Source organism: Gossypium hirsutum, chromosome A08, assembly GCF_007990345.1.
Source record: "Gossypium hirsutum isolate 1008001.06 chromosome A08, Gossypium_hirsutum_v2.1, whole genome shotgun sequence".
Lineage (NCBI taxonomy): Eukaryota > Viridiplantae > Streptophyta > Magnoliopsida > Malvales > Malvaceae > Gossypium > Gossypium hirsutum.
The window spans coordinates 90,252,512-90,264,684 of record NC_053431.1 but is presented as its reverse complement, the minus strand read 5'-3'; the positions used below and the strand labels follow the sequence as shown (position 1 = coordinate 90,264,684).

The window sequence follows — 12,173 nt, the reverse complement described above, 5'->3', positions numbered from 1 at the left end:
CTTCAATAGGAACTGAATCTAGCATAGTTAGACCTACTGTAGCTGCAAATACTTTTGAATTAAAACCTAACACTATTCAGATGATACAACAGTTTGTTCAGTTTGATGGTTTGCAGGATGAAGATCCCAACGCTCACTTAGTGAACTTTCTAGAATTTTGCAATACATTTAAAACCAATGGCGTTTCTGATGATGCCATACGTCTTTGGTTGTTTCCCTTTTCACTGAGAAACAAAGCTAAACAGTGGTTGAACTCGTTACCACGAGGGTTTATCACTACTTGGGAACAAATGACCGAGAAATTTTTACTAACATATTTTTTGCCGGCTAAAACGGCTAAATTACGTAATGATATCTCTTCTTTTGTGCAGATGGATTTAGAAACACTTTACGATGCATGGGAGAGATATAAGGACTTATTGAGAAGGTGCCCTCACCATGGGTTACCGCTTTGGCTTCAAGTACAAACATTCCACAATGGCCTGAATCCCTCGACTCGGCAAATGGTTGGCGCAGCTGCTGGCGGAACCATCAACAATAAAACACTGGAAGATGCCTATGAATTTATAGAGGGGATGTCACTGAATAACTATCAGTGGCAAGTTATGAGGACAAAGCCAACGAAAACAGCCGGCGTTTATAACATCGATTCAGTCACCATGCTCTCTAATTAGGTAGAACTTCTCAATAAAAAGATTGACGGTTTACTTGGTTCTACGCAGGTACATCCAGTAATGAGGTGTGACTCAAGTGGCAAAGGTGTGCATATAGAATACCAATCTTTCAATCCTACAACTGAAGAAGAACAAGTCAACTATATGGGTAAAATTAACTTCCGATCTCAAAATAACTCATACAGTAATACTTATAATGCAGGTTGGAGGAACCACCCAAATTTCTCCTGGGGTGGTCAAGGAAATCAAAAGCTACAAAATCCTCAGGGTTTTCAACAGCCACCTTATCAACAAGAGAAGAAACCAAACCTTGAAGATATGCTTTCTAAATTCATCTCGATGTCAGAAACCCATTTCCAAAATACCGAGACAACACTTAAGAATCAACAAGCATCGATCCAAGGACTCAAAACTCAGATAGGCCAGCTATCCAAACTAATCTCCGAACGACCATAAGGTAGCTTACCAAGTAATACTGAACCTAATCCGAGGGAACACCTCAATGCAATTAGTACTCAAAATAAGGAAGGATTCATTGCACCGAAGCTAGAATTACAGCAAGACAACGCGATGAACAAAAGTCGAGAGGAGGTAAATGATAATGATCCTAAACAGGTAAGTACGAATCATGAACCTCGTGTACCATATCCTAAAGCGATAATGAAAGACAAAACAAAAGAACAATTCGATAAGTTTGTCAAACTCTTAAAGAAATTACATATTAACTTACCCTTTATTGAAGTTCTGTCGTAGATGCCCAACTCAGTAAAATTCTTAAAGGAACTTCTGAGTAATAAAAGAAAATTAGACACTACATCGCATGTGGAACTCAATGCAGTCTGCTCAGCTATTCTAAAGAATAAGCTACCTAACAAATTGAAAGATCCAGGGAGTTTTACAACTCCTTGCTTAATTGGTAGTTTATCTGTGAATAATCCTTAGCTGATCTAGGGGCAAGTATAAATATTATGCCGTATAAAATGTTTAAACGACTAGGTCTCGGTAAACCCAAACAGACTAGGATGAGCATTTAATTAGCTGAAAAAATAGTTAGATTTCCTAAAGGTATTATTGAAGATGTTCTCGTTAAAATTGATAAATTTATTTACCCAGTAGACTTTGTCGCCTTAGATATGGATAAGGATAACGAGGTACCTTTAATTTTAGGATGACCCTTTTTAGCAACTGCCAGAACCATTATTAATGTAGGCACGGGAGAGCTAACACTTCGTGCAGGAGATGACGCAGTAACACTCCAAGCATGCGATTCAGTCAAAACTTCTAAGACTCAAGATAACGCTATGAAACTTGTCGATGATAAAACTAATATTCAATTATCCTTACAGGAACCTCCTTGAACCAAGACAATAGAGACAGTGCACTATTATCAAGTAGCGAACAAAGATACCCATGATGAACGAAGGCTTCAAATAGAGGAGCTAGATGAATGGCGAGCACACAAACCGAGAACACATGATAATTCGAAACTATGCCAAAACAAGCCCGATACCTCTCCTAATCAACTTAAGGTTGGCAATAAAGTCTTACTAGATGCCGCAGATCCCCACATTGTCACTACCACACCAAATCAGGAAATCCCTCTTACGGTACTTAGTATTTTTCCATTCGGTACGGTGAAGGTGAGTCATCCCAAGTTCGGCACTTTTAAGGTAAAGAACACCCGATTAAAACCTTATTTTAAGATTGACAGTAGGAATGAGGAGTATCAACTCCTCAAACCACCATGATCATTCAACAGAAAGGTAAGTTGAGCTTAGACTATAAATAAGCACTTATCGGGAGGTAACCCGAGCACTAACATATTTTGATTTCTTTATTTTTAATTTCTAACATTTTGAATCATTAACTTAATCTTTGAACAAAGTTTTTCAGCACACACGGCCAGGCACATGGGCGTGCCTAAAGCCATGTGAAAACAGGGTACATGATTTACCCAAAACACGGGATGCGATAAATCCCCACGGCCGTGCGACATGGCTGTGGATGAACTTCATAGGTGACCACGAGCGTGGGAATGAAAAACACGGGTGTGCCAGGGGCAAGGCTCGATTCTGTTTCTTCGACACGGGCGTGAGACACGCCCGTGCCTTGAAGTCGTGGACAACAATACACGGGCGTGGTACCCTAACACATGGGTGTGGGAGCAGTGAACAAAGCTAGGCACGGCCGTGCGACATGGCCGTGTGCCACACACACCTAAGACACACGAGCGTGGGATAGTAGCTAGGTACGACCTAAATTGTAAAAATTCAAAAAACACGGGCTCACCTTCAAAGTACACGAGCATGGCCCTAGGCCGTGTGAACCTCCCCTGTATAAGCAAACCACTGTTCATCTTCTTCCCCTTTTCAAAACCCTAGCCGAAATTTCGGCCATCATTCCCCATATTCTCACTTCCCCAACCCCCAAACCACCTCAAATCCACTCCCCTTGCATTAATCCCTACTTTCTCCTTTTTATACCCTCCATTTTCCTCCACACGGCTATATCCCAGTACCACCACCTAAGGGCCCCACTGATGAGGATCATTGAATCCTCCTATCTTTTTCTTCTTATTATTTATTTTTCTTTTTATTTTTATTTTCATTTCAATTTTATTATTTTATTTTGAAAGACATATCTATATTAGTAAATTTTACTTTTTTTCATTTTCTGGTATTTCTAACAAGTAATCCCATTACGCTCTCTCCCACACCAACTCTTAATAAGCTCTTCATGATTCTACAAACTTCCAAGCAAAGCTGCTAGGAATATTTTACAGAATAAGGAAACAAATGGGAAACAATACCTTACGAGTGCCATGTTCAACGACCCAATTTCTTCATCTAGCCAAGAACAATGTCAGCTACTACTTTCCCCAACCACTCCAGCCTCAGAATCAAGCTCCGCATCCATATAACAGGGAGTTTCACCTCCTTTCCTCTTATGATTTTCTTTATTTTGAATAATCTATCTTTGTACAGTGAGGCCAATGTACATCTTAAATGTGGGGGGGGGGTGAACATGAAACCTAACTTTTTGCATTATTCTCAAATCCCTAAATCTGGTCTTGTGCTTAAGTGATTTTCTCATAATATTGATAGAATGAATTCTGATTGATCTATAATTATTGTTGATATGTCGTGATTTAGACCAAGGGAATTATGCATGATTATTTGATTATAGGACCTTAAAGAATCGAGCATGATAAGTTGATATTTTGAGAAATAAATTTTTTTAGACTATTTTTCCTAAATTGAGGTATTATCTTGAAATCTTAAGTATACAGGAATGACATCAAAAACCAAATTTTTTGGTGAGATTTTTGAGCCTTTTGAGCATATAGCTTTCTTTCTTGCTCACTTCTTTTGTGGTTTGAGTGTGTCAACATTGAAATGTTATTCTAGAACTTGCTTCGATTATACATGTCAAGATCACACGTATGATTTGATACACTGAGATGATAAAGGCACGTAGGATTCAACCCATTTACTCCATAAAAAGCCTTCCCACATAATTAAACCCTCAGTGAACCCCCTTTGAGCCTACTAACCTTTTTTATTGATTAACCTTCATCATTAACCTATTAACCTATTATTGTTGAAATCCTCTTACTTAATTTACTTTTTTTTATCGAGATTAAATTTAATACTGTTACCTCACTATGTTCACCATTTTTTGTTACTGAATCATGAAGTATGATTTCTATATTGTATTGACTTGATTTGTTCTTAAAAACAAAACAAAAACTCAGTATTATTATTGTAATTCTCTACAAGCTAAAGTTGTCATGAACTCATGTAAAATAGTTCTAGATATTTGTTTTTGATTTAGTAATTAAGTTTTTGATAGTGGGGTAATATATTGAAATTATCTCGATTCTAACCCTTGTCTCTTCAGCTTGTATCCATACCTGTAATGTAAACCCCATTACAACCGTGCAAAGGCCTTTTTATTAGTGTATCATATCATTTACACGTGGTGGAGATTTGATTTTCATGCAAGCCTATGGTAATAACTTTTCATGTTAGACAATCGAGTGTTTAATCTTGAACCTTAAACACTTTGAGTGATTTGAGTGAATCTTTAGTGAGGATGTCATCTCTTGTATATTTAGGACTAAAGTTAATTACTTAGAGGAAGGAGATTACCTATGATTTTATTATCAAAATATTCGATTTAGATTGTTTGAGGCTTTTAATGCCCCTATAGTTGAATTCTCACTGTATGATTTTCTGTGGAATAACTTGTAACATTATCAGTAATGATTATGTGATTGAGAGGAATGAATTCTAGCAGTAAATGAGAGTTTTGCTTGAGGACAAGAAAATGCTTAAGTGTGAGGGTATTTGATAAATGCCAAATTATACATAGTTTATGGATGTTTATTACTAGATTTGTGGATTTTGGTGCTCTTAATCCGGTTATTTCATGTTTTGTACTTAGGAGAGCACCAAGAGTCAAAAGGAGCCAAAAATGAGCTAAAAAGGGACAAAACGGACCAAATCGAGAAGTTCACACGGCCTAAGCCTTGCCACACGGGCTGCTCACACGCCCGTGTCCTTCGAGGGTGTCGACCAAGGCTCTCATGATTCATATGGTCTGGCCATTGACCCACACGGTTGTGTGCAATTTAACAGATCGAACACGGCCTGGCAAACACGTCACACGGCCGTGGCACAAGGGCGTGTCCCTTTTTCAAAGAGTTGTACTTTACACGGAAAAGGGTACTTAGGGAGGAAGAAAGCCAATCCAAAGCCTATATAAACACCCTAAGTATGACCTAGAAAGGGGACCTCTTCCAGAACTTTTCTAGAATACAGAACCACACGCTAGGAATTACTTGAAGGAAGCCAGACGATCCATCCCAAAAGCCGGAGCTACTCCAAGACTGAAGATCTCTCTCAGAATTCCTTCAAGGGTTTTAGGGGCTGCTCACACGCCCGTGTCCTTCGAGGGTGTCGACCAAGGCTCTCATGATTCATATGGTCTGGCCATTGACCCACACGGTTGTGTGCAATTTAACAGATCGAACACGGCCTGGCAAACACGTCACACGGCCGTGGCACAAGGGCGTGTCCCTTTTTCAAAGAGTTGTACTTTACACGGAAAAGGGTACTTAGGGAGGAAGAAAGCCAATCCAAAGCCTATATAAACACCCTAAGTATGACCTAGAAAGGGGGCCTCTTCCAGAACTTTTCTAGAATACAGAACCACACGCTAGGAATTACTTGAAGGAAGCCAGACGATCCATCCCAAAAGCCGGAGCTACTCCAAGACTGAAGATCTCTCTCAGAATTCCTTCAAGGGTTTTAGAGTTTTCTTCATGTTTTGTTATTTTTATACTTTTGAGATGTACTCTTATTTTATTATGAACTAAACCCCTTAGATACCTAAGGGGGATAAAACATATGATGGATCTTGTTATTATTATCTTAACTGTATGATAAATACTTGATTTGTTCTTAATTATGTGTTCTTAATGCTTGAGTTAATATTCCGGGTATTAATTCATGATTTGATGTGATTATGCAGAGGAGGAATAGACCCTGCCTAAGAGTAGATTTGACATAATTAAGCGGAGTTGATCGAACGCCTAGAAATAGGGTTACGAGATTTTGCTGGATTAGGGTGAAACCTAATATGGGAGTCCATAGAGTGATTTACTGCTTCCATAGGGGTTTTAATTAAGAAAGAAATTTTGATTAATTCAACTAAGGGTTAGACGTTATTAGTCTCAAAAGGGATAATAACATAGGTTAGGGAATCTCACGGATCAAGTCAAGTGAATAAATCTTCTGGTTCAGAGTCAAATAACAAGTGAAATCTAGGTGGATTCCTCATTGGGTGTCCTCTTTATCAATTGTTTTTCTTCAAGTCTTTTTCCAAATTTTCTCTTTGCTTCAATTAAATTAGTTAATTAGTTTAGATAATTAGTTTAATAAACAAACCCTTTTATTCTTAGGCTAGATAATAAAAAGATAGTTATTACTAGTACTTTTGGTTCCCTTGGGTACGATATCCCGGTCTTGCCATTACTATACTATTGTTTGATAGGTGTGCTTTCCTTTTCGTCGTGATAATAGTTAGTCTAGGTTTGATCTTCATTATAAATATTTATTACTTGTTACGAATCATGCGATCACACTTCGGGTGCGAGATAAAACGATTTCGCTTCAGGCTATGCATATCGACTGATTTGGCTTCGGGCCATGGTATAGGTACTTATCATGTGAGACCTGTAAAATCCCGAAATAGGGCCTAAACAGAACAGTGGTTGCGAAACAAAAAATCTGAGGTAGAAAATTTTATTTTATTATCATTTTAAGGTCTATGGCATGATTGCATGATTGTGTGGAAATTTTGTTTAGAAATTTTATCGATAGAGGGTTCAATTTGATATTTAAAACTATATTGCAAAAGTTGTAAAATGTGTGTTCTAGTTCACAAAGGTATTAAGTACTTGTGAGTAATGGGTTTTTAAAGTGGAGGTCCTTGGATAGCAATTAGACCATTATACTAGTTTGGACAAAAATACCTAAAGGAAAAAAAAAACACCATAGTTTTTAATTAAGGGCATTTTGGTCATTTAGTTATTAAAATGAATTAAAAATAAAATTAAAAGCCAATTTTTGCCCATCTTCTTCATTAGGCCGAAATTTCAAGGGTTCTCCATAGCTAGGGTTTGTTTCAAGCTTTCAAGCTCCATAGTAAGTGATTCCAAGCCCCGTTTTTAATGTTCTTTACGTTTTTGGAATCCTAGTAGCTCGAATTAACTTATGCTAGCAATAATTCAACCTAGGGTTCATATTTGGAAAAATACCCATAGGTGAAATTTGTGTATTTTGGTGTTTTATGATAGAATATGAGGTTTTAAATTATGTTAGACAACTTGTGCTACACGGTTTTAAGTGAAAACGAGTAAAAGGGCTTAATCGGTAAAAATACCTAATAGTCATAAGTACATGTTAGAGTGTGAATTTGATGTTTCCATAGAAGGGAAAAATTATCAGCATGTCATAAAACATAAGAAAATAGGATGAGGTTTAATTTACGAGCCTTGGGGCAAAAGTGTAAATATGTAAAAGTTTAGGGGAAAAAATGTAATTTTGCCAAAGCTTGGGTCAAGGACTGTTTTAATAAATGTGAGTATTAAATAAGCTAAATTTTTTTATTATAGATCAAGAAGAACAAAATCTGGAGTTAGACCGGGGAAAGAAAAAGATAGTGGACTAAATCGATATAGTTGATCGTATTTTGTTTCGAGGTATGTTTGCGGTAAATAAATGCAATATTCTATTATTTTATGTTAATGTTGTTAATTTCCAGCATGTGTATATTTATTTTATGAAATTATTCAAAGAAGAGTCAAGCATGAATTGACGGAGAAGTAATTTCAGAAAGTCCCGGTTGAACCTTAGGAATGTGTAGGATACAAATGTCATGACATTAGGGTTTAAGGATACCATGTGACAGCCCAAAATTGACCCTAGTCGGGAAGTGGTTTCGAGACCGCTAAACCGAGTCACCGAAATGTTTGAATGTGATATTTATTGTCTAAAACATGTAATTATGAATGTGTGAAAATTTCAAGCTTCGATTTAGTCGATTGCATGTGAATTCAATTAGTAGGACTTGTGTGACACTTTTGAAATGTGATAGGCTAATCTATAAGGATCTAATAGTGCATGTAATAAAAAGGGAGGACTTGCATGTCAAATTTCCCCCCTAATTAGTAGTGGCCGGACATGCTATGAGTGGAAACATGTCACAAACATGTTATGTTAGTGAGGTATGTTAGGAAAAATAAAATAAGGAGTATGGGTAATAAAGAAATGGAAAAAAAGAAAGAATGTGTGTGAGTGTTCCCCCCATTTCCGTGAGTTGAAGAAAAGAAAAAAAAATTGTTCATCCTTTTTCATTTCTTTTGGCCGAAAATTCTAAGGAAGGAGGAATGAGTTCTTGCTTCATGTTTGGTTTGGAAGAGGATTAGGAGGAGGTTTGGCCATACTTGTATCTAGATTAAGGTATGTTTGAGGTTGTGCCATGAGATTCATGCATGTTTTTAGTTGCTAGCTTGAGTTCTAATTAGCCCATGGTTCAAATCTTTGCTATGTCATGGGGATGATATTCGGCCTAGGTGGATTTTGTGTTAGTGCCATTGCATGCTAAATATGAAGCTTGTTAATGATACATGTGATGGTGGATTGATGACTCTTGGATTTTCTTTTAGCATTTTTGAGTGAGACATTAAGTTCTTTGTTAACCATGACCAAAATTGAAATGGTATGGTGTTGTGATGTATTCGGCCATGGTATATCCATAAGTATGATTTATGCTTATTCCATGGTAGGTAAGATTTGTGTTTTGGATTTATGTTCATGTTTAGTTATAATCAACTTTGAGATTCGGCTCTTGCACATATATATATGTTTGCACATAACGTATTGGTATGACATATACAATATCTCAAGGTATATATTTACATATGATGGTGTTTCGGTTATAGAGTACATGATGGATGCGTATTGAGTTATAATATGTAATGTAATAGTTAGTAAAAGGTATGCCATTTGTGTGTGGTATTGAGTATATAATTGGCCTCAACATAGACATGCATAATCGGCCACATGAATGAGTACATAGGTTGATGTGTTGTTTGGCCATAGGTAAGCATATTGAAGGCTTTATCTTGACTTAGAAAATTCGGCTAAGGAGAGTATTAACTAATGTGTTGAGTTTGATTCATGATTCCGTACATATGTGACTTTAATGTCTAATGAATATATGTGGGCCAAGTACCTTGAGTTCCTCTTTTCGATGCTCAAATGATTAAATCAATTTATTTGTTAAATTAAGCTCAAGAGCAAAGGGGAACTAAATCCGATAAAGGGAAGGAAAAAGTGGTCGAATAGCCATCGGAATCGTTCGACAACATCTGAGGTAAGTTTTCGAGTAATGGGACTTAAATTATGATTCGATTAGATTATGTCTTAAGTAAATCAAAATCATGCTCTTGTATGTGGCTATTGAGCCGAAATTGTAAATGTGATAAGTGTCTTGTGTTTGAGCTTTGGTAATGAAAATGAAATATGAATGTGTCATGATTTATTGATATATGTGCATGGTTACTCGAATGATATCCGGGCTAAGTCCCGAAGGCTTTTGTGCTAAGCGACTACATCCGGACTAAGATCCGAAGGCATTTGTGCTAGCGACTATATCCGGGCTAAGTCCCGAAGGCATTTATGCTAGTGACCATATCCGTGTTAAGACCCGAAGGCCTTGTGCGAGTGGTTATATCCGGCTAAACCCCGAAGATGCTTGATTTCGGAATGAGCGATCTTGCTGTAAAAATTTAAATTAATACGCTCGTAAAATCCCAGTGATGAGGTATGTTTCGTGTGTGCTTTGAATTAGTTGATCCCTTACAAATCTGTATTCGCTCAGTCGATAAATGAGCTAGCGGCCTTTGGCTAAGTTGATCTTTTGTGTATGAACATAAGGGTTGGTAATGTGAAGTAAGTATGATATTGAGAATTTGTGCATATGAAATTATCCATTTAGCTATATGAATGCTATACTTTTGTTGTGCTGGAATCCCTTGCTCAAAACTTACTAAGCATAAATTGCTTACTCCGTTTCTTTGTTTCTCTGTTTTATAGATTTTGGCTCGTCAGCTATCGGACTCGGGATTTTTGGAAGTCGAAGTCTCCCACACTATCAAAGCCCCCCTTTTGGTACAATTTTGGTTGAACTTTGAAATGGCATGTATAGGACTACCATTCTTGTTGTTGGTCATGTACCTATGGATTTTGTGTAAATTTGGATAGCCATGCGAAAATGGCTTATATACGTTTTTAGCATAGTACTATAATCGTTTTGTATGTTGATCACTAAGAGGTATGGAAATGTTTGGAAACGATTAGCCATTGGAATGGTTAATCATGATTATACTTTGTGCTATGTATGCAAAAAAAGGGCTAATTGAATCTTGGAAACTATGAAATAGGTAAAGTCTACCTTAAAGGCAGATGCTGACAGCAGCAGCGATGTGGATGTGAAAAATCACTAAAAATAGTAGGAATGGAATTAAATAGTGAATAAATTATTTAAATGAACCTTGATGAATCTACTTTCATATGGAAGAAACGAAACGGTCATATGAGTTGTATGTTAAGAGATATTTAGGTTTTCGTGAAATAGGGCCAGAACGGTTTCTGGATTCTCTGTTCTGACTTTGTAAATTCATTATAAATTAACCAGAGATAATTAGGAGTCATGCCATATATTTATAGATTCCTCTTTCAGTCTAGTTTCTATAGAAACAAACGACATCAGTATTGAAGCCCTGTACAGGGAGATATCAAAGTCGTAATGAGCGAAGGTCAGTGTAGTCGATCCCTGTAACATGGTAGACTTTAACTAATAAACTGTACTAATTGGCCCGACAAAAAATTATAGAAAAAAATTTGTAGATGCATATATGAGTCTAGTTTTAGGGAAAAATTACGAAACTGATTTTCGAGTTGTGGAACTCAAGATATGATTTTTAAGGTGACAGTGACACAGTTAGCCAGCTGTCTGGAAATTTTTAAAATGAACTGTGCAAGTAAATGAATTAAGTCGGTCAGCACCTCGTGTTCGACTCCAGAAACGGTCTCGGGCACGGGGTGTTACAATTTTATTGGTATCAGAGCTACGGTTTAGTCGATTCTAGGACTACCGTAATACGTTTGGGTCTAGCTATACATGCCATTTTGTGATTATTTGATAGTGTGGTGATTTCTGACAATTGAAAATGTGTTTATTTATAGTAATGGATCCCGATCCCGACCGAGCGGTAGCTGATGATCTTGAGAGTGTGGCGCCTGCTCCCGCACAAGGGACAGCTCCGGCGGACTCTCAACCGATTGCTAGTAATCCGAATGACGAAGCTAGACAAGCTTTCTATAGCGTAATGAATGATTGGTTCAACCAATACATTCGAACTAATACGGCTGTTCCACAACCTCCATTCCCGACTAATGCCACCCCCGCACCTACAAAACCTCCGGCAACTGACCAAATAAGGTCAAATAAGCCCCCAGTTGACAGAATCCAAAAACACGGGGCTACTGAATTTAAAGCTACGGGCAGCGATGATGCCGAGCAAGCTGAATTTTGGTTGGACAACACTATTCGGGTACTCGACGAGCTATCTTGCACACCCGATGAGTGCCTAAAGTGTACTATCTCCTTGCTACGTGATTCCGCCTACTATTGGTGGAATACGTTGACTTCTGTTGTGCCTAGAGAGCAAGTAACTTGGGAGTTTTTCCAAACTGAGTTTCGAAAAAAGTATATCAGTCAGAGATTCATTGACCAAAAACGGAAGGAATTTCTTGAACTCAAACAAGGTTCCATGTCGGTTACCCACTATGAACGAAAATTTGTGAGGCTTAGCCGGTATGCGCGAGAATGCATTTCTTCAGAAGCTGTGATGTGTAAACGTTTCGA

At 37.5% G+C, this 12,173-nt stretch overlaps 1 non-coding gene across 1 annotated transcript; it reads right to left on the bottom strand.

Moving 5' to 3' along the window:
• Window positions 1-338: 338 nt before the first annotated feature.
• LOC121205750 (small nucleolar RNA R71) lies at window positions 339-445 on the bottom strand. Its single transcript, XR_005900825.1, has one exon. It is a non-coding gene; the product is annotated as a small nucleolar RNA R71 (small nucleolar RNA).
• Between the last annotated feature and the right edge of the window lie 11,728 nt (window positions 446-12,173).